Source organism: Diceros bicornis, chromosome 11 (genome assembly GCF_020826845.1).
Source record: "Diceros bicornis minor isolate mBicDic1 chromosome 11, mDicBic1.mat.cur, whole genome shotgun sequence".
Lineage (NCBI taxonomy): Eukaryota > Metazoa > Chordata > Mammalia > Perissodactyla > Rhinocerotidae > Diceros > Diceros bicornis.
Window position 1 is genome coordinate 29,659,904 of NC_080750.1, and position 27,585 is coordinate 29,687,488.

At 41.0% G+C, this 27,585-nt stretch overlaps 1 protein-coding gene across 11 annotated transcripts in view; it reads right to left on the reverse strand.

The window, feature by feature from the left end:
• Positions 1-12,363, reverse strand: part of ELF2 (E74 like ETS transcription factor 2) — a 95,764-nt gene extending 83,401 nt beyond the window's left edge. For 5 of the 11 annotated variants that reach the window (XM_058550072.1, XM_058550080.1, XM_058550073.1 and 2 more), the window contains exon 1: positions 12,255-12,363. The gene's annotated coding sequence lies outside the window, so the exon portion shown is untranslated. The remainder of the gene's footprint in view (positions 1-12,254) is intronic. The other 6 variants (XM_058550081.1, XM_058550075.1, XM_058550076.1 and 3 more) reach the window with 2 other exon arrangements.
• Positions 12,364-27,585: the final 15,222 nt, after the last annotated feature.

Consider the following 27,585-nt stretch of genomic DNA (forward strand, 5'->3'; position numbering starts at 1 on the left):
AAATACATGGGAGGTTTAAAATGCTTTATCATTTATTTTAGAGTGATATCATGATTGAGTTTAAATGCTTAGATATGGCATAGTAAAAACATCTCCACTTCCAAGAACTGAGTAAAAACTCATGAAGGTGGACTTCCCGAAACATTCTAAACTCATCCAGATTATGAAATAAAACATAAAAAATGAACTTGTTCTGAAAGTTTATTTAAGCACACTAGTAGAGAAAATGTAAGTGGAAATAATTTACTAATTCTTTTTAAAATGAATATATTTTCTAGTTCTTACTAATTATAATCTGAAATCAAGTTAAGATAATCATGAAATTTAAAGTTTAGAATGGTACATGTTTAACACAGAATTGAGTTTTATAAGGAAAACCTACCTCTTTATTCATGTATCTAAATGGCACCCACTGCAAGGTTAAAATAAAATTAGTCAAATTGGAAAGTTTATTCATGAAAATATTGGGACTTTGGCCTTCAAGTTAGATAAGAACCCAAAAGATTCTCAGTTTTAATATTAATTCTGTAATCATTATATTATTTGCTTGTTATACCCCCAATCCACAAATTGAGCTTTTTTTCTTACATCATTTATAAAGCCTAGCCCTATAATCAATCCACCACAATGCCCCTCTAAGTTTCCTCATTTTCACTGATTATGGCTGAGTAGATGCCTATAAACCACATAAATTACCAAATTAGAGAAGTTTTTTGGTTTTGTTCTTGAGCCAAATTTATAACCCAATAAAGCAAATTAACATACGCTAGCTCAGGAACCAAAACAAATTAGCTTTACCCTACTTTAACTGAATCATATTCAAGATACTAAAGATATCAGGCAATAGACACAATATTTTTTAATTGTCTGGATTTTATCCTGCCCCAAACCAGCTTTTTGTCATTCCTCTAAAATGAGATGCAAGGTGAGGTTTTTATTTACATGCTTATTGCAAATCTGTCTATCTTTCTACCCACTCCACCAACACAAAATAGAATAGAAGCTCCATTAGAGTACGGCTGTAGCTATTATAATCACCTTTGCACATAACACCTCTCATAACAGTGGCCAGCACAAAAAATTTTTACCTAACTCAACTTTTTCTTGTGCCTGGTTTCCTTCTTCTATTTTATTATCTCTAATATACATGTGTCCTTTGTTAAGCCACTTTAAATCATTTGGGGAAAAAAGTAAGCACCTTTTAACAACCATACATATAATACTGAATACAGTCAGAATAAACGGCTACTAAATAAAAGAGCACGAAAAATATTCAGATACTCATTATAAATCAATATTAACACAGAAATGGAGTAATTTAAAAATACCTTCCAAATTATAGTATATCTAGGTTGACCTGATATATCTAGTCTATTTGAAACATATTTGGTTTCCTTATAGAAGGGTATATTTTAAATATTAAAAATATATATGACATTATAAAGAGAAATATTGGAGGTTACTGTTCAATTTATAAAAACCATGGGTTACTTTTTTTTTTAATAAACAATAGTGGTACTTTGAAAAGAAAGCTTTTTTTGTCTTTTGGTTTCTTGCTTTTTGGGGGTTTTTTTTGCTGAGGAAGAGTTTCCCTGAGCTAACATCTGCTGCCAATCTTCTTCTTTTTTTTGCTTGAAGATGATAAGCCCTAAGCTAACATCCACGCCAATCTTCCTCTATTTTGTATGTGAGTCGCCACCACAGCATGGCTGACGAGTGGAGTGGGTCCACAACCAGGATCCGAACCCGGGCTGCCGAAGTGGGGTGTGCTGAACTTAACCACTACGCCACGGGGCCAGCCCCTTGAAAGTGTAGTTTTATCTTCAAAAGTTTTATTCACATAAAGCTTTGAAAGACTATATTCCACACTGTCTAATCTGAGATCATTTTAAGTCATAATTAGTCTATGTTAATATTAGTTAGCCAAACAAAAATAACTGTGACTGTTTTTACTAGTGAAATAGCGAAAGAAAACATGTTTATATACCAAATTATTTAGAAAGTCAATCATACAACTACATGAATGTATATTTTAGCCCATAATTATAGTTGAAAGTGTAATTTCATAATACTAACATAAATTGGCTAAAGTTGTTATCACAAGACTTTTTGCCATTACTATAATTGTACTACAAACTCCAAGTTTTATAGACATTGACATTTTACTTTATTTTTAAAGAATTAAATTTCAAGGAAGAAATACAAAGAAAAAGTTATCTTCCTGCTATTCTTTATAAAGCTAAAATCATTTACAGAAAATCCTACATATGTTTACTACACTCAGAAACATACTGAGCTGTAAATTAACTCTTTAGACACAATGAAGGTCATTGCAATATTTTTCCAGTGGGTTCCCACCACACTTAGAAGAAAAATCTAAACTCTTTAACATGGTCTCTATAAAGATCAACCCAAGGCTAGCCCACTCCACTTCTCTGACCTCATTCATCCCTCATCTCTCCTTCATTGGCTTGCTAAGCTCCAGCCACAAAGGCCCTATTCCTCCAACACACCAAGCTTATTCTGCACCTCCTGTTCTCGAGGCTACAAAGCTCTTCCAGATCATCAACAGACTGAGTCCTCCTGACTCATCATGCAGATCCCACATCAAATACCATCCCTTCAAAGAGACATTTCCCTCATGGCTCCCCTCCCCCAAATTACATTCAATTTCCACGTAGCTCCCCCAACAGTCTCTATTTGGTATCACATTACCCTATTTTATTTCTTCATTATATTTATCAGTGTCTAAAATTATCTTATTTGTCTATATGTTTAATGTCTGTCTCTTCCACCAGAATATAAATTCCATAAGAACAGGTACTGTATTTATCTTATTTACTGAAATCTCTCAAGTAACTAAAATGAATAAAATACTATACTATTAAATGTACAGGCTGATATAAAGATTCTGATACTCTGTAATCATTCTAACACATTATATTGCTCTCTTAGGCTTCTTCCATTTTTTTCTACCTATTAGCACTTATCAAGAGAGAACTGATCAGCAAGAAATATGGACAAACAAGCAGACATTATACTGTATAATCAGTTCACAGACTGACCTAAGGTTTCAGAATTAATGGCATGTCTTTCAAATTGCACACTGATCCTATGTCAATAAACATTATAAGGAAATTGTTAATTATGTTTAAATAAAAACTATAAGATGAAATTTAGCATTTATGAATAACATACTTTCATGCATATCATGAAATACAGAAGAAAAATATGGAATACAATTTAGAAGTAAAAGAAACATCATTTTAAAATTTAATGCATAGTATGGGTAAAATCTATCTAAAATTTAATTTTATCTCTAAATAAAGAAACCATGTTTAAAGAATTAAAGGAGGGTATGAAAACTATAACTCATAAAATAGGCAATGTCAATAAAGATACAGATATTATCAAAAAAGAATAAAATGGAAATTCTGGAGTTGAAAAGTATAACAACCAACATTAAAAATTCAATTGAGCACAGCTCAGTTACATATTTGAGATGACAGAATAAAGAGTGAGTGAACTTGAAGATTTATCAATAGAAATTACCAATTCTGAAAGACAGAAAAAAATTTTTTTAAATGAACACAACCTCAGAGACTTATGGGATACCAAGCATACCAACATACATACAATGAGAATCCTAGAAGAAAAGGAGACGGAGGAAAGGACAGAAAAAATATTTGAAGAAATTATGGTCAAAACTTACCAAATTGCTGAAAAACATTAATCTATAGATTTAAGTTTAATGAGTTGAAAGTAGGATAAACACAAACAGATCCACGTATACACAATCACAGTAAAATTGATGAAAGCCAAAGACAGAGAAAATCATGAAAGCACAAAGAGAAAATCAACTCATCAGAAACAACAGAGGCCAGGAGCCAGCCCAGTGGTTAGTGGTTAAGGTCGTGTGCTCCACTTCAGTGGCCCAAGATTCACGGGTTCAGATCCCGGGCACAGACCTACACACTGCTCATCAAGCCATGCTGTGGTGGTGTCCCACATACAAAACAGAGAAAGATAGGCACAGATGTTAGCTCAGGGACCATCTTCCTCAAGCAAAAAGAGTTAGACTGGCAACAGATGTTAGCTTAGGGCCAACCCTCCTCACCAAAAAAAAAAAAGAAAAGATTAAATGATAATTAATAAAAAAGACAGAAAAAGGAAGGACAGGAAAGAAGGGAGGGAGGGAGGAAGGCAGGCAGGCAGGCCAGAAAGGAGGAAATGAAATATTCAAGATGCTGAAAGAAAAAAATCTGTAACAAAGAATTCTATATACAGCAAAAATACTCTTCAAAAATAAAGGCAAAATAAAAACAATCCCAAAAAACAAAGACTGAGATCATTCATTGATAACAGACCTGCCTTACAAGTAATCCTAAAGGAAGTCCATCAGACTGAAAGGAAATAACCAGCCCATAAGTTAAATATACAAAAAGAAATAAAAAGCACCATAAAAGGTAAATACATGTGTAAATATACAAGATAGTTTAAATTTTTTTTCTCTTAACTATTTTAGAAGACATACAATTGCCTTAAAAAATTATAAACCGTACTGTTGGGCTTCTAACACACAAAAATTTAATATACATGACAATACTAACAGACCGAAAGAAGGAAGAAATGGAGCAAAGTTTCTACATTTCACCATAATTAAACTAGTCAATCCAAAGTAGACTGTCAAAAATTAAGACATATATTGCAACCCCTAGAGCAACCTCACAAAATAACTCAAAAAATCTAGTTAAAAAACTAAGAAAGGGGGCCGGCCCCATGGCTTAGCGGTTAAGTGTGTGCGCTCCACTACTGGCGGCCCAGGTTCAGATCCCGGGCGTGCACCGACGCACCGCTTGTCCGGCCATGCTGAGGTGGCGTCCCACATACAGCAACTAGAAGGATGTGCAACTATGACATACAACTATCTACTAGGGCATTGGGGATAAAAAGGGAAAAAAAGGAGGAGGACTGGCAATAGATGTTAGCTCAGGGCTGATCTTCCTCACCAAAAAAAAAAAAAACTAAGAAAGGAATTCAAATAATACCCTGGAAAATACCCATTAACTCCAGAAGAGGCAGTAGAGGATGAGGAAAGAAAAAAAAAAAGAACTGAGACATATGGAAAATAGCAAAATTGCAGACATACATCTGACTATCAATTACTACATTAAATGTGAAGAGATTAAACCCTCCGATCAAAAGGCAGAAATGGTCAGACTATTTAAAAAAAAAAAGCATTTTAACTACATGCTGTCTATAAGACACATTTTAGATTCAAAATCAAATAGACTGAAAGCAAAAGGATGGAAGAAGATATGCAATGCAAACAGTAAGCAAAGAGAGCTGGAGGGGTTACACTAATACCAGACAAATATTACTACAGACTAAGAGGGATCTTTCATAACGATAAAAAAGTCAATTTTATCAGTAAGATAAAACAATTATATATGTATACCATACTTAAAACCACTGCCCCAAAAACATGAAGCAAAAATTGACAGAACTGAAAGGAAATACAGATAGCTCAATAATATTTTAATATTTCACTCTCAATAACTGCTGTAACAGCTAGACAGAAAAATCAGCACCCGACATAGAAGGCTTGAAAACTATAAACCAACTTGAGCTGACACCTACAGAACAATGCACCCAACAAGAGCAGAATACATATTCTTTTCTAGAACGCATGGAACATTCTTTAGAATAGATTACATACAAGGCCATAAAAATGTCTCAATAAATTTAAAATGATAAAAATCATACAAAGTATGTTCTCCTACCTCAGGGCAATTAAATTAGAAATCAACAACAATGAAATCTGGGGAATCCCCAAATAATTGGAAATTAGACAATACATTTCTAAATAACCCATGGGTAAAGGAAATTAGAAAATATGCAGAACTGAATGAAAATTTTAAAAAGCAGAACATATAAAAATGTATGGGATGCAGCTAACACAGTGTTTACAGGGAAATTTATAGCTGCTTAAATGCCGATATCAGCAAAGAAGGGGGCCAGCCAGGTGGCATAATGGTTGGGTTCATGCATTCTGCTTCTATGGGCCAGGATTCGCGGGTTTGGATCCCAGGCACAGACCTATACAGCGCTCATTAATCCATGCTGTGGTGGCATCCCACATACAAAAATAGAGGAAGACTGGCACAGATGTTAGCTCAGGGCCAATCTTCCCCACCAAAAGTAAAGAAAAAAAAAAACAGTGGCGTAGTGGTTAAGTTTGCACACTCTGCTTCAGTGGCCCGGGGGGTTGCAGGTTCGGATCCCGGGCATGGACCTACACACCGCTTATCAAGCCACGCTGTGGTGGCATCCCACATATGAAGTAGAGGAAGATGGTCATGAATGTTAGCCCAGGGCCAATCTCCCTCAGCAAAAGAGGAGGATTGGCAACAGATGTTAGCTCAAGGCTAATCTTCCTCACAAAAAAAAAAAGAAAGAAAAGAAGAAAGATCTCAAATCAACAACCTAAGCTTCTACCTTAAGAAACCAGAAAAAGAAAGGCAAACTAAACCCAAAGCAAGAAGAAGGAAGAAATTATAAAGATTAAAATGGAAATCAGTGAAATAGAAAACAAAAAAACAACTGGAAAAAAAAATCAATTAAACCGAAACTTGTTTCTTTGAAAAGAGGAACAAAACTGACAAAGCTTTAGCTAGAATGACCAGGTAAAAAAGAGAGAAGACACATGCTACCAAAATGAAAAATGAAAGAGAGACAGCACTACCCACTCTTGCAAAATTAAAAGCATGTATAAGAATATTATGAACTGTATGCCAAAAATATTAAATAGCTTAGAGGAAATGGACAACTTCCTAGAAACACAATTACTGAAATTAACTCAAAAGTTAACAGAAAATCTGAATAGAACTATAACAAGCAAAGAAACTGAATTAGTAGTTTAAAATTTTCCCAAAGAAAAAAAATCAAGGCCCAGATGCTTTCACTGGTGAATTCTATCAAACGTATTCAAAGAGATGATAACACCAATCCTTCACAAACTCTCACAGAAAACAGAAAAGGGAACACTTCTCATTCATTCTATGAGGCCAGTATTACCATGTTAACAAAATCCAAAGACATCACAAGATAAGAAAACTATAGACCAGTATCTCTCATAAATATAGACAAAAAATGTTCAACTAAACATTAGCAAACCAAATCCAGCAACACAGAATAAGAATTATATACCATGACCAAGTAGGATTTATCCCAGAAATATGAGGCTCGTTTAATATCTGAAAATCAATTAATGTAATACACCATATCAACAGAATAAAACACAGAAACCACATGATCATCTCAGACACTAAGGTGACTAGTTTGTCTGGGAGAGTATTCCCAAGACGCAGGACTTTCAGTGCTAAAACCAAGACAGTCCTGGGCAAACTGTGACATTTGGTCACGCTAACAGATACAGAAAAAGCATGTGACAAAATCCAATACTCAATCATAATTAAAAACTCTGAACAAATGAAGATTAAAAAGGAAATCTTCTATAAATATAGACATCTGCTATAAAACATTGTGCCTATAGTTAACAATACTGTATTGTACACTTTAAAAAGTTAAGAAGGTAGATCTCATGTTAAGTGCTCTTACCACAATAAGATAAAATTTTTTTAAGATTTGTACACTGAAAATTATAAAACATCACTGTGAAAAATTAAAGATCAATGAATGAATAGAAATTTTCATGTTCATGTATTAGAAAACTCAATACTTTAAGATGGCAATTCTCCCCAAACTGATCTACACAGTCAATGCAGTCCTCATCAAAACTCCAAGACTTTTGCAGACACCGATATGCCGATCCTAAAGTTCTTATATAGGACCAAGAATAGCCACAATTTTTAAAAAAAAGAACAAAATTGGAGGGCTTATACTACTTGGTTTCATAAGTTACCATAAAGCACAGTAATCCAGAGAAGGTGGTACCGGCATAAGGACAGACATATAGATAAGGGAACAGAATTGAGAATCCAGAAATAAACGTTTATTTACAATCAATGGAAAAATGACATCTTTTTGACAAATAGTACTAAGACAATCCACATGCAACAGATGAATTTAGACCCTTATTTCATACCATACATAGAAATTAACCCAAAATAGATCATAAATATAAAAGAGAAAACTATAAACATCTACAAGAAAACAAAGGAGAAAATCCTCAAAACCTTGGATTAGGCAGAGTTCCTATGAAAACAAAAGTATGATCTATAAAAGAAAAAATTCAGAAATAAGACTCCATCAAAATTAAAACTTTTGCAATTCAAAAGACTCCAATGGGGGCCGGCCTGGTGGCGTAGTGGTTAAGTTCACACGCTCCATTAGGTGGCCCAGGGTTCAAGGGTTCAGATCCCAGGCGCAGACCTATGCACTGCTTATCAAGCCATGCTGCGGTGGCATCCCATATAAAGTAGAGGAAGATGGGCATAGATGTCAGCCCAGGGCCATCTTCCTCAGCAAAAAGAGGACTGGCAACAGATGTTATCAGGGCTAATCTTCCTCACAAAAAAAAAAAAGACTCCAATGAAAAAATGAAAAGACAAGCCAAGGAATGGGAGAAAATATTTGCAAATCATGTATCTAATAAAGGACTTGCATCCAGAATATATAATTCTTACAACCCAATAATAATAAGACAGACAAAAAATGGGCAGAAGATTTGAATAGTTATTTCACCAAAAGGATATATGAATGGCTAATAATCATATGAAAAAAATGCTCAACACCTTGAGTCTTCAGGAAAATGCAAATTAAAACCACAGTGAGTTAACCATTTCATACACACTAGAACAGTTATAATAAAAAAGACAGACAATAACAAGTGTTGGCAAGAATGTGAAAAAACTGGAACTCACACACACTGCTGTTAGGAACATAAAGGTGCCACCACTTGAGAAAACAGTTTCGCAGCTTCTTACAAAGTTAAACAGATGACCCAGGAATCCTATCCCTCGGTATCTACCCAAGAGAATGAAACCATATATCCACGTAAAGATTTGTACTCAAATGTTTAAGCTACATTATTCTCAACAGTCAAAAACTGGAAACCATCCAAATACCCATCAATTGGTCAACAGATAAACAAAATGTGGTATATCCATACAATAGAATACTATTCAGCAATGAAAAAGGAACAAAATACTGATAATGCTACAATATGGATGAATCCCAAAAACACTATGCTAAGTGAAAGGTCAGATGCAAAAAACTGCATGCTGTATGATTCCATTTATATGCAATATGCAGAAAAGGCAAATCTATAGAGACAAAACACAAATCAGTGGTTGCATGGGGCTGGGGATGAGAATGAGGGTTAACTACAAACAGGGAATTTCTGGAGGTGACAGAAATGTTCTAAAACTGGCTTCTGGTGATAGCTTAACAATTCTACATATTTACTAGATATCATTGACTTGTGCACTTAAAATGGATTAATTTTTGGTATTAAATAACTCAAAAAGCTAATTTTTTAAAAAACTGTACATACCCAAGAGAAATGAAAACATGTCCACACAAAAACTTGTACACAAATGTTCATAGCAGCATTATTCACAATAGCCAAAAAGTGGAAACTCAAATGTTCATCAACCAATTAATGGAAAAATAACACGTGGTATATCCATACAATGGAATATTACTCAACGATTTTAAAAAAATGAAATACAAGGGCCAGCTCATGGCCTAGTGGTTAAGTTCAGTGTGCTCTACTTCGATTGCCAGGTTCAGTTCCCAGACCCAGACCTAGACCACTCATCGGCAGCCATGCTGTCAAGGCGACCCACATACGAAATAGAGAAAGACTAGCACAGATGTTAGCTCAGGGTGAATTTTCCTCAACGACAAGGACAAAAAAAATGAAATACAGTCATCCCCTGGTATCCACAAGGGGATTGGTTCCACGACCCCAGAGGATACCAAAAATCTATGGATGCTCAAGTCCCTTAGTCAGCCCTCTGTATCCATGGGTTCCACGTTGAACCAATCCCAGATGGTAAATATAATACAGAATAGATTGGGTGAATCCACTGATGCAGAATACACGGATAGGGACGGTTGACTGTAATGACTCAAGCTACAACATGGATGAACTTTGAAAACATTATGCTAAGTGAAAGAAACCAGTCACGAAAGAGCACATATTGTATGATTCTATTTAAATAAAATGTTCAGAATAGGCAAATCTATAGAGACAGAAAGTAGATCAGTGGCTGCCTAGGGCTGAGGGTGTGGGGATGGAGAGTGAGGGCTAATGAGCATGGGTTCCCTTTTTGGGGTGATGAAAATGTTCTAAAATTGGTTATGGTGGTAACTGCACAACTCCGTAAATATATTAAAAACCACTGAACTGTACACTTTAAATTGGTGAAGGGTACTGAATTATATCTCAATAAAGATGTTACTAAAAAAAAAAAAAAAAACTTGCTGTACAATCTGTGAGCAGGTAGAGCCATCAACACTGGTAAGCCCTACCACAGCCAGTCACCAATCTATTTACTCAGAAAAGAACATCTCAAAGTTACAAATTCTTTTCAACTATACTCTGATTATTTTGTAAATGAGTATACACGTCTGAAATGAGATTCAACGATTCATCAAAGTAATTAGTTATATCACTGCTTAAAAAATAGGTTGACATTAAACATTCAAATTTCAAATGCCCAGTATGTTCAAATTTTCTACTCATGTGTTTACTAGATCTCTTAATAATATCCATATGAACGCAACGTGTAAACTGTATTGCACTATACATAAACTTTAATTATTCCTAAATTCCTTTAAATGTAATTCGAGAGTTTCCAGTCCTATCTAAAGTCATTCTACCTTTTGAAGAAAGGAAGAAGCTGAAACACAAACATCCAATCCTATCTTAGAAAAGGGTACATTCTTCTGTATTGTGGCACTATTCTCTGATTATGGCACTAGAAAAAGTGCATAATTTACCTCTCGATAGAGACTCACAGAAAGAGAAAAGCAAATCTGATTACCAAACACACGATTACTATTCTATCACCAGCAGATTAAAATTTAAACCACAGCTGAAGTAAATGTTCAATATCACAAGAAAGGGGGAAAATTTACAATTTTACAATGAAGTGTCCCCCCCTTCCTCATTTAATGAAGTACTAGGAACTTAAAGAAACGCTATTCTGCAGCCAATCTAGCTCCTAGAAAAAGAAAGCCCAAGACGCTGGCACACGACAAGCATTAGAAAATGCAATCTGGATTACTCTTGGCGTTATAAAAAATATTTTCTCTGTCCTTTATTGACACGAAATAAAAACGCTCAAGTGGAGCAAGAGAGGGGGTTCGGCTGCCCTGCTCGCAAAGCTGCTCAGGCGGTCTGTACCAGCCCTCGCAGAGCCCTCACCGTCCTCCTCCCGCGCCCCCAAAACATCCAGTAGCGCCGGCCCCGAGGGCCAGCTTCGCGAAGAGAGATCCCGAAGGCGGTCACTGGACGCGCGTGTTACAGAGCCCGTTTTTGTTTTGTTTAAAAAGCAGATTTCTATCAGAGCCAAGCCTCCCTACCCCCGGGGAATAGGGGGAACCGGCAGCACGGGCCCCGGCGTGGAGAGCGAGAATAAAAGAATACAACCTGCCGTGCGAGCCAGCGGCGGAGGGAGGGAAAGGTAAGGCGCGGCGAGAAGGCCCGACGGGGAAGGAAACTGGTCTCCAGCCCTCCACGCCACCCCGAGCGGCCGCAGCCTCCCCGGTCCCGCCCCGCGCCCGCCGCCCTGCCCCGGCGCCGGCCGCAGCCTCCCGCCCTCCCCGACCCTCCCAGGACGCGTTTCCTCCGGAGCCGGACCCCCGCCCTGGCCTCCCCGCGGGATAAGGCGGGTCAGTTCAGTCCGCTTCTCGGCAGAGGTGACTCGCGCAGAGATGTAAACACAGCGAGACCAGCTGCGCTCGGCCCATCCCCCCCGCCGGGGTCCGTAACCTCTTCCCTCAGCCCGGCCCCGCGCCCCCCACGGGCAGGCGCGCAGCGCGCCGTCCCCTTTCTCCAAGTCCCGCTCCCCGACCGTTGCCCGGGGCACTCAGCCCCGTGCCCCAGCTCCCCGCCGTTGTCACCGCCACAGGCTCCGGAAAACCCCTCCGCAAACCCCGGAGCAAACAACACAGGCGCGGGGCGGGGGCGCGGAGGGAGGCGGCGGCACTCGGGACAGCGAGGCTTTATCGCCGCGCCCTCGGCGCTCCCTCCCACCAGCCTCGGCCGCCCGCGCTCTTACCTGCTGTCCGCGTCGCCTGGGAAGACCGCGGCGTCGCTTCCCTCTCGGCAGGGCCGCGGACTCGCCACCGCCGCCGCCGTTGGCCGGGCGTCCGGAGGGAGCCGGGGCCTCCCCGGCAGCCGGAGCCGCTCCACTGGGAGAGGAGGAGACAAAACAGCGGCGCGCCGCCCCGCGCAGCGCCCCCCGCCCGCGCCGCCCCACCGACCCCCAACCGCCGAGGCGACGGCGGCGACACAGAGCCCGGCGCGGGGAGCAATGGTGGCCCCCGCCCTCGCCCCGCTCCCGGCCCCCTCCCTCCACCCCCCGCCTCGGCTCCTCCCCCTCGGCCGCCAGCCGCCGCCACCAGGACACTCGAGTCCGCCTCCCCCACCCCGCCCGCTCCCAGCGCTCCTCCCCTCCCCACGCGGCGGGGGGGAGGGGGGCGACACCGCCAGCCACCGCCGCGCCTGTCAAACCCTGGCCGGCTATTTATACCCCGCGGGGCCCCGCCGCCCTCGGCCCCCGCCAGCCCGCCCAACCTGCCTCGGTGGCTCTCTCGAATCTCGCCCGCCCCTTATCCCCCAACTTCTCCCAAACCTGCCTTCTCAGGTAGACTCTCGCCACTTGTCCCGCTCCCTGCTCGGGGCTCCCCCACCCCGCTCCCTGCTCCGGCCCGGGACCGGTGCGGGGACTCCAACGCGCGGGCAGGCGCGTGGGGGCGGCGGGGCCGCGCGTGCACCTGCAGCGCCGCCCGCCTCTCCCAGCCGGCCGGGACCGCACTCACACCCTCGCCACTCTCTGAGGTCCCCTGTGGGCCCGGGCAGTCACCCCATCCCCAGCTCTGGACTCCCGCCCTTCTCCTCAAGGGACAGCTCCGCACTCGGGCAGTCTGACAGTTACTGGGGGCCGGGGGTTGGAAAAACTCCTAGCCCGCGTCTCTCCCGTCTGCACTCCTCAGCCTCCACTAAGTGAAAGGTGGGGGCGCGGGCGGGCAGGAGCGCGCCGCCGGCCCCGCCCCCGGCCCCGCCCCGGCCGGTGACGCTCGTGGCGCACCGCCCCGCCGGTCTCGCGCCCCTCGTCGCCGCCCGCTCTTCCTCCTCGCTAGCAGAAGCCAGGCCTCGTACACCCGGGGACCCCGCCCCATTCCCAGAAATTACCACCCGCCCAACGGCCGGGCCGCGCGGCGGTTGGTGCCCGCGTTTGCTGACTGTCGGGCGGCGGGGCTCAGCGCGCAGCTGCGGAGCGCGGCGGGCGGCCCCTTGGCGCTGCCCCCGGAGCTGCGGGCGCCCGCACCGAGCCATTGTCGTTCGTCGCTCGGTCAGCAACGGGGAAGTAACTCAAAGTCCGAGTATTGTTGGCGTGAGAATTGCGGGAGTGTATTGGTGCGGGAGCAGTTTGGTCCAAGTGCCTACGAATTCGAAAATGAAAACCCAGCAGTTGCTGCGCGCTTCTGGTTTCCCCACTTTCACACAAAGGGGAACCTCTGAGCAGGGCACTCACGCGCCTTCAAGTGCACAAAAGCCAATGACACGGTGCCCTGGGTTGTCCTGCTTTTGGAGCGCCTCATTAATGATCTTTCTTACGCACAGTTATGCATACAAACGCCTCAGTCTATTCCCCCCCCCACCACACTTCGCCGCCGCCGCGTTTTCTCGTATTTGTTTCTTTAACAAAGAGCAGTGGCTGTCCCGGTGCGCGTGGGGACTGATTCCGCCCCCCTCTCGGGCTCCTGCAGCCGCACTCCGATGGCCCCGGCGCTGTGTGCACCAGGTTCTTTTCTGGGCTCCAGCCTTCCTCTTTTTGCGGCTTCACAACCAGTCCTGAGCGAAGAAGAAACCCGGAGGAACAGAAGTGGTAGTTGTTCTTGAAAGTAACGTGGGAACCATGGAAATAACCCTAGACTAGGGCTCAAATGTCAGTCAACCACAGGAGGCCCCGCTGATTTAAGTTTCTGAAGAACCTAAGAATTTAGTGATCTTCTCTTTCTCTTTTTAAAATTCTTAATGCCTCTTCATTTACTGGGGGGGGGGGGGGGTAATTCTTCCTTTCCTATCTTAAAAAGCAACTCCGGAGACTCCTTTTCCTAAAAGATTTTTACTTTTAAACATAGGGGAATCCTGGATAGCAAATAGGGTTAGTCAAAGAGGTCCCATTAACTCTGATGAAGTTTTATGGATTCCTGAGTTCTAAAATATGGTGACTCTTGGTACCCTTTTGAACTAAAGAATTTATAACGCTTTATAACATTCAAACCTTTAATACACAATAAACAGGATAATACAAACAGCACCCTTTCTAGGGCAGTATTTCTAATCTATTTCCTGTAAAATAACCTGTCATTTATGGGAACGATTGTCCACTTTGATATTTGTATAGAATTAATAATCATTACTACTGCATCTCCATGACAATAACATGCCATATTAAGGAGCATGCAAGGACAAAGCCTCAATTCTATAGTTAGGAACAGATCTCACCTGCTGGGTCAAATCATTCCTGTTTTCAGCTACCATGAGAAGAAATATATCTCCCCTACTGCCAATTGGAAGTAAGCTGGAAAGTTCCAGGTGGATAACAGTGGTAAATAACATTATTGTTCTTAATTCTTCGCTGCTCTGTGCATGCATGCCTTTCAAAATGTGGCTTTGGTGTTCCTCTCACTAGTGTGTTCCTCCACTCCACTGATGTCAGGATTAGATCATTCCACTTGCTTTTGGCCGAAGGAATATGGGCAGAAGTGACAGTGTGACTGTTCTGAACCTGACCTTAGGAAGTATTGCATGTGTCTGCTTGCCTCTATCACATGCCTACATTTCTCAAGGTGAAGAACATGCTTGGCTAGTCTGCTGGTATAAGAAGAATGAGAGACATGAAGCAGGTGTAGAACCATCCCCAGCCTGGAGCCAGTGACCTATACACAAAAAGGACTGTTGTTTTAAGCACTGTGTTTTAGGGTGGTTTGCTACCCAGAACTAGTGTTGCAATCATTGACTGGTACAATAGGAGATGGAGCAATCTGCTCTCTTGGTATTGGCCTTGAAGGTGCCAAACTTGATGTCTCTAAGGCAGCTCTTTGATAATGGGTCTTGGAAAGGACACATCCCTTGTGGAAGATGGCCAAGTAAGAAACCCAGAAAGTTTGTAGCAAAGCATCTCAAGACCTCAGGTTCAGCAGGAAAGGGCTGATGTGGCCTGTAGTCCTAGAAACATGCTAATGATTGTAAAATACGAGATCTTTATGTTGTAACTAGATTGCTTTTGCTTCCATTTTTTACTATTCCACAATTTATTTTTGAATTATACAAGTGGTTCATTAATACATTCTCATCATCAATTTTCAAATAATACAAAATAAACTTTTTAAAAAGCCAAATCTCCTTTCCGTCTCTGTTTCTCTTTCCATTTCTCACCCTCCACAGACCCAGTTATCCTATACCTCTACCCTTCCACAGGTAAACATAAATGATAGTTTAGCATTTAAGCTTCTAGACGTTTTGTGTGTGTGTGTGTGTGTTTGAGGAGATCAGCCCTGTGCTACCATCTGCCAGTCCTCCTCTTTTTTTGCTGAGGAAGACTGGCCCTGGGCTAATATCCGTGCCCATCTTCCTCTACTTTATATGGGATGCCGCCACAGCATGGCTTGCCAAGCAGTGCATCGGTGCGGGCCTGGGATCCAAACCCACGGACCCCGGGCCACTGCAGCGGAGCACGCGCACTTAACCGCTTGCGCCACTGGGCCGGCCCCAAGCTTCCAGACTTTTTTATGTACATTTAGATACATATACACGAATTTATATAGATTAAATATAAATGAAATTGTATAATATGTGTATTAGGTAGAATGCTTTTGTACTGCTTTTCTCTGTTTATTTCTCCTTTGTTCTCTCTAATTATCCAAGAAAGTCTTTTTTAAATTTCAGTCTGTCTTTAGTATGATAGGCTAACCAAGGGAAAAAGTTTTCCCGCTTTTATATTAGAATGTTAAATGAGAGAAGGACCCTTTAGGGCCCAGTGTAGGGGTGGGACTGATAATCAACGTGAGAAACACAGGAGAAGACTAAATTCTCTGATGGTAGCCGGTGAATCATTTGCCCCTCCCAAACTGGAAATTCTCTTTCTTGGGCTAATTCTTGGGCACTTTGAGTTATAGTTGATTAAATAAGGCTATATTTTCCCTTATAATGTTTCAAAGTGAGTAGTCCAAGAGAATAAGGGGATGCTGTGCTACCTTTTCCGACCTAGCCTCAGGTGTCACACCCCATCACTTATGCCATATTCTGTTGGTTGTACAAATCAGTGTCCTAATTCAGTGTGGGAGGGCACTATACAAGGACATGAATCCTAGGAGATGAGGCTGACTGGGGGACCATATTGGAAGCTGGCTACCACAAGGGCATTCCACAGTAGTGAATTTTGAGGGACTGACACAATCTTTAAATTTGTTGGATTCCCTCATTGCAGATGGGCAAATCCCCAGGTTACCAACAACTCTGTAAACTTTACAAGAACAGCCAGAAAAATCTCTTCCTTTGCCTCTCCTTAAAGAATAAATGATTCTGGGCAACTGTCCAGTTGTATTCTGGTGTTAACCCACCTCATTTGTGAGCTACCATATCTATCCCTCCCTCTGCCACTTTCTGGGCTTCTCCAAAGATGATGATTTATAACTCTCCCAAACTCTGGGTCTGCAAAGGAACCCAGTCCCCAAAATCACTTTTTGTGTTAGGTATCATCTTGCCTTTCATGAATCAAAATCTCTTAAATATTGTATATTAAACACGTTATAGGGCCGGCCCCGTGGCTTAGTGGTTAAGTGCGTGTGCTCCGCTGCTGGCGGCCTGGGTTCGGATCCGGGTGTGCACGGACGCACCGCTTCTCCGGCCATGCTGAGGCCGCGTCCCACATACAGCAACTAGAAGGATGTGCAGCTATGACATACAACTATCTACTGGGGCTTTGGGGGAAAAAAATAAATAAATAAAACTTTAAAAAAAAAAAAAGTTATAAGAGGCCTGCCTTAGAGAATGAACAAAATCAAGATAATTTTGGGTGGACATGTGAAGTTTCCAGAATCCAATGAAATAATTCTTGAGAATGCAATTTGTACCATCAAATGCAATCAGGTAAAATAGGCAGAAGGTATAAAGTTTTGAATATAGAAGGGAAGTTAAATCCTCAGAAGTTGCACGTGTAATTTTACCATGTAATGTTTTCTAGCAAAATAAGTACTTATTATCTCATAATTGGAGTTCTTGATATATTTTAAAAGCAGACTTCTCTTTAAAAATAGTGCTTTAGGGGCCAGCTGTATGGCATATTGGTTGAGCGCACGCACTCCGCTGCTGGCGGCCCCGGTTGGGATCCCGGGCGCGCACAGATGCACCGCTTGTCAGGCCATGCTGTGATGACGTCCCACATAAAGTAGAGGAAGATGGGCACGGATGTTAGCTTAGGACCAGTCTTCCTCAGCAAAAAGGAGGAGGATTGGCATGGGTGATCAGGGCTGATCTTCCTCACAAAAAAAAATAAAAATAGTGCTTTAGTTGGAAGCATCTTATTAATTCTATCCACAAATTACTTTTAAAGAACATTTTATTGCATTATTAAAATATTTGAAGTGTTTAAGATGGATTACACTTTATTCTAGTTAGAATTTCTAATATTTTCAATGTGAAAACCAATTTTTGTAAGCAGATTTTGCCTCCTTATCTTTATTATAAAATTAAAAGTCCAAATGAAATGCACATAAAGACATTTTATTAGTGATTTAAGATCCTGTTAATCTTTAAAGTTTCTGAATAAAATTGGTTTCTTAATAAAATTCAGGATAAATGCTATAGTAGTTAATTAAAACACAAAGATAAATATCTTCCATAGGGAAAGATCTGAAATAAATTTCCATATTTGTGACCTGATTAGTTTTCAAGGGAATTTAACTCTGTTTCTTCCACGCTACTAAGTTAAAATGAGTTAATAGAAATTTTTCTTTCCATTCATTTCCTGGATCACCCTAAAGATTAGAAAAGTAAACCAAAGGCCTTGTCTTTCCCATTATTTATTTGCTTTCTTCCCTGGGAGTTTTTCCTACTGGTCAGCTAATCAGAGTGGGTAGCATTTTGGTAACAGTAAAAAATAACAGCAATAATAACCATAATCTTTTGAGTTCCCTATAATTATCTTCATCTTACAGTTCACATTGAAGGTAAGGTGAGAGGTTAAGCCACTTGTTCAGAGTTACGCAGTAGACAGTGGAGTTCGAGATTGAATCCTTCTCTAAAGCCTGTGCTCTTCACCACTAGTATTTCTAAAATGCAGCCTTGTTTCAACTATTCATGTTCAGACATCAAGGATGAAAAGTATTGCCCTCTGCTTCACCTGTCCTGTTCCCCCAAATTCATAGGGCACTGCTGCCACCTTGCAGCCCTACTCACCTCTGTTTGGCATCCCTGTTCTGCCTAACATAGCAGGCGCTACCTCAGATGGTTGAGTGCTTCTGGCCATGTTCCCTATCTCACTCTCTCCAGACACTCCCTTCTTCACTGGTTGCCAACAAACTTCCTCTGCTCCAGCCTGTGGCTCCTGTATCCTGTTCTTCCTGTCTGCCGAGCTGTGTCTGAATAGACTTTCCATATCTGCTGATGACACTGACTGCTAAGCAAAAAGAGAGAGAGAAATTTAAGGCCAGGATAAGAAGCCAATCAATATGGAGGATAAAAGGGTCACAGGAGGGGCCAGCCCCGTGGCTTAGCGGTTAAGTGCACGCGCTCCGCTGCTGGCGGCCCGGGTTCGGGTCCTGGGCGCGCACCGACGCGCTGCTTCTCCGGCCATGCTGAGGTCGCGTCCCACATACAGCAACTGGAAGGATGTGCCGCTGTGACATACAACTATCTACTGGGGCTTTGGGGGAAAAATAAAAAAAAAAAAAAAATAAAAAAGGCTCACAGGAGGATAATAATTAAAATGTGAATACCAGACAGAAAAGAATGGAATTAATGGGAAGAGGAGTTGAGAGTTTTAACATGTGAATCTGCATGAAAGACTGGACATTCCCATAATGTAAAGGAGAGAGGGAAATAAAAATAATTCTATAGTTAAAATTAATATTCAAGAGTCCATGAATAGGTATAGTAATTGATTATATCTGTGCTTATACGGTCAGGGTCTTAAATACAAACAAAATGCTTTTGAAATCTAGCATCGTCTTAATAGTGTTGACTGAATATGTACTTTCTTTTAATCCTCTTAACAACCCAGTCAGGAAAGTATTATTATCATTTTGCTGATTATGAAACTGAGGCAACTGAAGGAGTAGAACAACTTTCTCAAGACCACCAGCAAGTGAGTAGTGGAACCAGGCAGGAATGCCAAGCAGGCCGGCCCCAGACTCCATGCTCCCAACCCTCTGCTCAGCTGCCTCCTGCTCCTCCTCCGCGGTAATCTCCGAGGTTGAAGGTGTGCTCAGGCCAGCTTCTCCCTACAGTGTGCTCTCACGAATAGGCCAATCCCTTTAGCGTGATTTGAGGGAGGTGAAGAAGCCCAGTTCACAATTCAACAAGCCTAAAAAGGCTTACATTCTACTAATAGAGAATTTCAGAGCCCACTTAGAAAGTCTGCATTTTTATTTGGTTACCTGGGTGGGGAAAGAAAATTAATACGTTAACAAGGATTAGTTCTGTTACAACCCAGTGTGAGAAGAAAGCAGGTGCCTTTGTGGTCAGCACAAACTAGAGAAGCAAGCTGCGACAGATGGCAGAGGCAAGGTTGCGGGCCCCAACCTCCAGCTTTGAGTCTCTTAGATCTGTCAGAAATATTATATATATTTACTCCAACTCAATCATCCCACAGTTGAGGACATTGAGGCCTAAAAAATTAAATGCCTCGCTTTTATTAATACAGTTAAGCAGAGTTGGAATTTGAATCCAGGTTTTCTTATTTTTTACAAGCTCCCTTTTTGAGGTCACTGAAGTGGAAGGGGGGGGTGGAAGAGGAAGGTCTTTGGAAATGTTGATGCTCTTAAGCCTAGAGGAGGAAGTTTAGCAATAACCGACTCCCTTTAATTGACTAGGTAGGGCAGGGCAGGAGAGGGAGGGCAGGAGGGAGATGGTGTTAGGGGGGCAGGAAGCCAGGTATAGAGTAACAGCCACAGGCTGGATCTTGTGAGGCAGGGAAAGAGTAGGGAAATTAGGGAGCTAATGAAAATCTCAGGAAAGAACTAAAATTGGCCAGGCAAACTGTGGACTCAAATGTAAACAATTATCTACTTTACAATTTGTCTATAGCTAGCCATATCTATATGTTCAAAATTATTTTGCTTTTCAGTTTTTCCCCAGGATGTCCTATTTATTTTTATTTTAAATTTTATATCTATTATAAGCCAATTTTGGTATTTTTCCAACACTTATATGAAGGAACACTTAATTATTCTTATTTTATTGAAGTTTTCAGTCTTTAATATTTTTTATTTGCCATTAGCCCAAAGAGCCCTTCAATTATTAATGTAATACTTGTTAAATTAGGCAGGAGCTAGACACTAGAGCAAAGGCACTAAATCCTGCCTCTCAGGCCCTAAAGGACTGAACTTCCAAATGACAGCTGCTGAGCAGAGCAAGGGACAAATTTGTATTGAATAAGATGCACATCTGGTTATCAGACCAAGTGAGTAGCACTGAGTTTTTTGAGTGTAAAATTTTCAAATGGCAACAGTATGTTTTTCTGTAAATGGTCTAGATATCTCCAAAGGAGATCAATGAATAGTTCACAGGAGCGTGGTGTATGTGATTGACTTTGTGAAACCCTCTCCCCACAAAAATATCTTAGCCAGGATCCTGTCTTCTAGTAGCTAGTTTTTGGGGTGAGATAAATGAATGGGGTAAAGGAATGAAACGTAAGATAAGAAAGCAAGAGTCTTTTGTGTACTCCAGGTGTACTGCCTGTTTCTATTCTTATAGGAAAAACATTTCAAAGATCTAATCGAGAAAAAAGGAGGAGACAAATTACAGTAAATATGTATATATTTACCAGGCCCAAAATCATTCAGTATGCTAGGTAACAAACACTTTATTTTTTATTTTTTTATTTTAATTTTATTTTCCACTTTTTTTTATTGTGAAATTTTGTTGTACATTATTGTTTATCAGTCACCATATAAGTGCATCCCTCCACCCCTTGTGCCCACCCCCCACTCCCCTAGCCCCTGGTAACCACCAAACAGTTCTATCTGTGTGTGTGTTGGTTTATCTTCCACATATGAGTGAAATCATGCCCTGTTTGTCTTTCTCTTTCTGGCTTATTTCACTTAACATAATACCCTCCAGGTCCATGCACATTGTTGCAAATGGGACAATTTTGTCTTTCTTTATGGCTGAGTAGTATTCCATGGTATATATATACCACATCTTCTTTATCCGTTCATCAGTTGAGAGACGCTTGAGTTGCTTCCATGTCTTGGCTATAGTGAATAACGCTGTGATGAATGTAGGGGTGCATAAGCCTCTTTGGATTGTTGATTTCAGGTTCGTTGGGTAGATACCCAGCAGTGGGATAGCTGGATCATAAGGTATTTCTATTTTTAATTTTTTGAGGAATCTCCATACTGTTTTCCATAGAGGCTGCACCAGTTTGCATTCCCACCAGCAGTGGATTAGGGTTCCCATTTCTCCACAGCCTCTCCAGCATCTGTTGCTTTTTGTCTTGGTAATCATAGCCATTCTAACAGGTGTAAGGTGATATCTTAGTGTGGTTTTGATTTGGATTTCCCTGATGACTAGTGATGTTGAGCATCTTTTCATGTGCCTATTGGCCATCTGTATATCTTCTTTGGAGAAGTGTCTGTTCATTTCCTCTGCCCATTTTTTGATTGGGTTGTTTGTTTTTTTGTTATTCAGTTGTGTGAGTTCTTTATATATTATGGAGATTAATCCCTTGTCAGATATATGGTTTACAAATATTTTTTCCTAGCTGGTGGGTTCCCTATTCATTTTGATCCTGGTTTCATTTGCCTTATAGAAGCTCTTTAATCTGGTGAAGTCCCATGTTTATTTTTTCTTTGGTTTCCCTTGTCTGAGTAGAAATGGAATTCAAGAAGATCCCTTTATGGCTGATGGCAAGTAGTGTACTACCTATATTTTCCTCCAGGAGTTTTACAGTTTCAGGTCTCACCTTCAGGTCTTTTATCCATTTTGAGTTAATTTTTTTGTATGGCGAAAGAAGGTGGTCTACGTTCATTCTTTTGCAAGTGGCTGTCTTGCAAAAGTTTCCCCAACACCATTTATTGAAGAGACTTTCCTTTCTCCACTGTATGTCCTTAGCTCCTTTGTCAAAGATTAGCTGCCCATAGATATGAGGTTTTATTTCTGGACTTTCAATTCTGTTCTATTGACTTGTGTGTCTGTTTTTGTGCCAGTACCATGCTGTTTTAATTACTATCACTTTGTAGTATGTTTTGAAGTCAGGGATTGTGATGCCTCCAGCCTTGTTCTTCTTTTTCAGGATTGCTTTAGCTATACAGGGTCTTTTGTTGCCCCATATGAATGCTACTATTCCTTGTTCTATTTCTGTGAAGAATGTCCTTGGGATTCTGATTGAGATTGCATTGAATCTGTAGATTGCTTTGGGTAGTATGGACATTTTAACTATGTTTTTTCTTCCATTCCAAGTGCATGGAATATTTTCCCATTTCTTTATGTCATCATTGATTTTGCTCAATAATGTCTCATAGTTTGCATTGTATAGGTCTTTTGCTTCCTTGATTAAATTTACTCCTAGATATTTTATTCTTTTTGTTGTAATTGTAAATGAGATTGTCTTCTTGAGTTCTCTTTCTGTTAGTTCATTGTTGGTATATACAAATGCAACTGATTTCTGTAAGTTGATTTTGTGCCTTGCCACTTGGCTGTAGTTGTTGATTATTTCTAATAGTTTTCCAATGGATTCTTTAGGGTTTTCTATATATAAGATCATGTCATCTGCAAACAGCGTGAGTTTCACTTCTTCGTTGCCTATTTGGATTCCTTTTATTCCTTTTTCTTGCCTAATTGTTCTGGCCAGAACCTCCAGTACTGTGTTGAATAAGAGTGGCGAGAGTGGGCACCCTTGTCTTGTCCCTGTTTTCGGAGGGATGGCTTTCAGTTTTTCCCCATTGAGTATGATGTTGGCTGTGGGTTTGTCATATATGGCCTTTATTATGTTAAGGTACTTTCCTTCTATACCCATTTTGTTGAGAGTTTTTATCATAAATGGATGTTGGATCTTGTCAAAAGCCTTCTCTGCATCTATTGAGATGATCTTATGGTTTTTATTCCTCGTTTTGTTAATGTGGTGTATCACATTGATTGATTTGCAGATGTTGAACCATCCATGTGTCCCTGGTATAAATCCCACTTGATCATGGTGTATGATCTTTTTATAATTTTATTTATTTATTTATTTTTCCCCCAAAGCCCCAGTAGATAGTTGTATGTCATAGCTGCACATCCTTCTAGTTGCTGTATGTGGGACGCGGCCTCAGCATGGCCGGAGAAGCGGTGCATCTGTGCGCACCCGGGATCTGAACCCGGGCCGCCAGCAGCGGAGCGCACGCACTTAACCACTAAGCCACGGGGCCGGCCCTATATGATCTTTTTAATGTATTGCTGTATTCGGTTTGCCAATATTTTGTTGAGGATTTTTGCATCTATGTTCATCAGGGATATTGGTCTGTAGTTTTCCTTCTTAGTATTGTCTTTGCCTGGCTTTGGTATCAGGGTGATGTTGGCCTTGTAGAATGTGTTGGGAAGTGTTCCATCTTCCTCTATTTTTTGGAATAGTTTGAGAAGGATAGGTATTAAGTCCTCTTTGAATGTTTGGTAAAATTCTCCAGAGAAGCCATCTGGTCCTGGACTTTTATTTTTTGGGAGGTTTTTGATTACTGTTTCAATCTCTTTACTTGTGATTGGTCTATTCAGGTTCTCTATTTCTTCTTGATTCAGTTTCAGGAGGTTGTATGAGTCTAGGAGTTTATCCATTTCTTCTAGATTGTCCAATTTGTTGGCATACACTTTTTCATAGTATTCTCTTATAATCTTTTGCATTTCTGTGGTATGTGTTGTAATTTATCCTTTTTCATTTCTAATTTTATTTATTTGAGCCTTCTCTCTTTTTTTCTTGGTGAGTCTGGCTAAGGGTTTGTCAATTTTGTTTATCTTCTCAAAGAACCAGCTCTTTGTTCATTGATCCTTTCTACTTTTTTAATTTCAATTTCATTTATTTCTGCTCTGATTTTTATTATTTCCCTTCTTCTGCTGACTTTAGGTTTTGTTTGTGCCTCTTTTTCTAATTCTGTTAGGTGTAGTTTGAGGTTGCTTATTTGGGCTTTTTCTTGTTTGTTAAGGTGGGCCTCTATTGCTATGAGTTTCCCTCTCAGGACTGCTTTTGCTGCATCCCATATGAGTTGGTACGGTGTATTTTCATTTTCATTTGTCTCCACATATGCTTTGATCTCTCCTTTAATTTCATCAATGATCCATTGGTGGTTTAGTAGCGTGTTGTTGAGTCTCCACAGCTTTGTCACCTTCCTGGTTTTTTCCTTGTAGTTGATTTCTAACTTCATGGCATTATGGTCTGAAAAGATGCTTGTTATGATTTCAATCTTCTTAAATTTATATAAGCATGCCTTGTTTCCCAACATATGGTCTATTCTTGAGAATGTTCCATGTGCGCTTGAGAAGAATGTGTAATCTGCTGTGTTTGGATGGAGTGCTCTGTATATGTCTATTAAGTCCATCTCATCTGGTTTTTCATTTAGGTCCATTATTTCCTTATTTATTTTCTGTCTGGATGATCTGTCTGTTGATGAGAGTGGGGTGTTAAGATCCCCTGCTACTATTGTGTTGTCGCTAATATCTCCTCTTAGGTTTGTTAATAGTTGCTTTATGTACCTGGGTGCTCCTGTATTAGGTGCATATATATTTAAAAGTGACATGTCTTCTTGGTGGAGTGTCCCTTTTATCATTATATATTGCCCCTCTTTGTCTCTCATTACCTGTTTTATCTTGAAGTCAACTTTGTCTGATATAAGTATGGCAACACCTGCTTTCTTTTGTTTGCCATTAGCTTGGAGTATTGTCTTCCATCCTGTCACTCTGAGCCTGTGTTTGTCTTTAGAGCTGAGATGTGTTTCCTGGAGGTAGCATATTGTTGGGTCTTGTTTTTTAATCCATCCCACCACTCTGTGTCTTTTGATTGGAGAGTTCGGTCCATTTATATTTAGGGTAATTATTGATACATGGGAGCTTGTTGTTGTTATTTTATCACTCTTTTTCCGGTTCTTTTGCATTTCTTTTGTTTCTCGTCCCATGTGTTTCAGACTACCAGTGCAGTTTGGTAGTTCTGTATGTGGGTTCTCTTAGTTTTCTTTTTCTTTATCACATGTGATTCTGTTCTGATTATTTCGTTAGTGGTTACCATGAGGTTTGTATTAAAAATCTCATGGCTGTGATAGTCCATTTTTTGATGGCCTCTTATTCCCTTAGACTAAGTCGATTCGATCCCTTTTCTCTTCCCCTTCTATGTTATTGTTGTCACATCTTATTCCTTCTTGTGTTGTGAGTTCGTGTTTAACATGATGAGGTTATATTTATGCTTGGTGCTTACCTTCTCTTGATCTTTGGTTTTATAATTAAGTGTTTGCTGATCTATTTTGATAGAGGACTGCAATTTTTCTGGTTTTGTCGACCTATTTTCCTCCTCGTTCAAAACTTTGAATCTCCTTTCTCTTTTTTTCCTCAGGGATAAGGGCCTTCTTGAGCGCTTCTTGTAGTGGGGGTCTTGTGGCAATGAACTCCCTTAGCTTTTGTTTATCTGGGATAGTTATTATTTCTCCATCATATCTGAAGACTATTTTTGCTGGATAGAGTATTCTTGGCTGAAAGTTTTGTCCTTTAGAATTTTGAATATATTGTTCCTCTCTCTCCTAGCCTGTAAAGTTTCTGTCGAGAAATCCACTGAGAACCTGATAGGAAATCCTTTGTATGTTATTTTTTTTGTCTAGCTGCCCTTAATATTTTTTCTTTGTCATTGACTTTTGCCAGCTTTACTACTGTATGCCTTGGAGAGGGTCTTTTCATGTTGATATATTTAGGGGATCTATTTATTTCATTCACTAGTATTTCCAGCTCCTTCCCCAGGTTTGGGAAGTTCTCAGATATTATTTCTTCGAACAAGTTCTCTGCTCCTTTTTCCCTCTCTTCTCCCTCTGGAACACCTATAATCCTTATGTTGGATTTCCTAATTGAGTAGGATATTTCTTGGAGAGTTTCTTCATTTCTTTTGAGTCTTAGTTCTCTTTCCTCCTCCATCTGGAGCACTTCTGCATTGCTGTCCTCAATATTGCTAATTCTTTCCTCCATATTGTCAGCTCTGGTGCTTAAGGCTTCCAGATTTGTCTTTATCTCCTCTAGTGTTTTTTTTATCTCTAAGACTTCTGATTGGTTTTTTTTCATAGTTTCAATCTCTTTTGTGAAGAAACTCCTGATTTCACTGAATTGTCTGTCTGTGTTTTCTTGTATTTCATTAAGGTTTTTTATGATGGCTATTTTGAATTCTCTGTCATTAAGGTTATACATTTCTGTGCTTTCTGGGTTGACTTCTGGGTGCTTGTCATTTTCCTTTTGGTCTGGAGATTTAATATATTTTTGCATGGTACCTGTTACTGTTGGCTTACCTTTCCTCATAGTGAAAATATATGGTCGCAGTTTCCTCTTGCTGCCACTAGGTGGGGGTCAAGGGCTATGTATTCAGGCCCGCCTCAATCCATGGGCACTCTTGTCGGCCCCTGGCTGATCTGCAGTGTGGCTGAGTGGAGGCTGCTGGGGAGGAAGCGTGGAAGCAGCTGGAGCTGGAGCACAGCTAGGCAGAAGCAGCTGGGGCTTGGGTGTGGGTGGGTTGAAGCAGCTGCAGCTGAAATGGCGCTGGGCCAAAGAATCTGGAACTGGAGTGCACTGGGCCAAAGAAGCTGGAACTGGAGTGCACTGGGCCGAAGAAGGAGGAACTGGAGCACCACTGGGCCAAAGAAGCTGGAACTGGAGTGCACTGGGCCGAAGAAGGAGGAACTGGAGCACCACTGGGCTGAAGAAGCTGGAACTGGAGCGCGGTGGGCCCAAGTTGCTGGCGCCAAGTCAGCTGGAGCCTGCACATAGGCCAAGCCAAAGCCGCTGGAGCCAGGGGGAGGGGAGGCGGTCAAGCTGAAGGAGCTGGGGGTGGGGCACGTTCCAGCTGAAAGAGCTGGGGCCATAGCGCAGTGGAGCTGGGGAAGCTGGGGCCATGGCTTGGTCCAGCTGGAGCAGCTGGGGCTGTGGCGTGGTGGGGACTAAGCTGC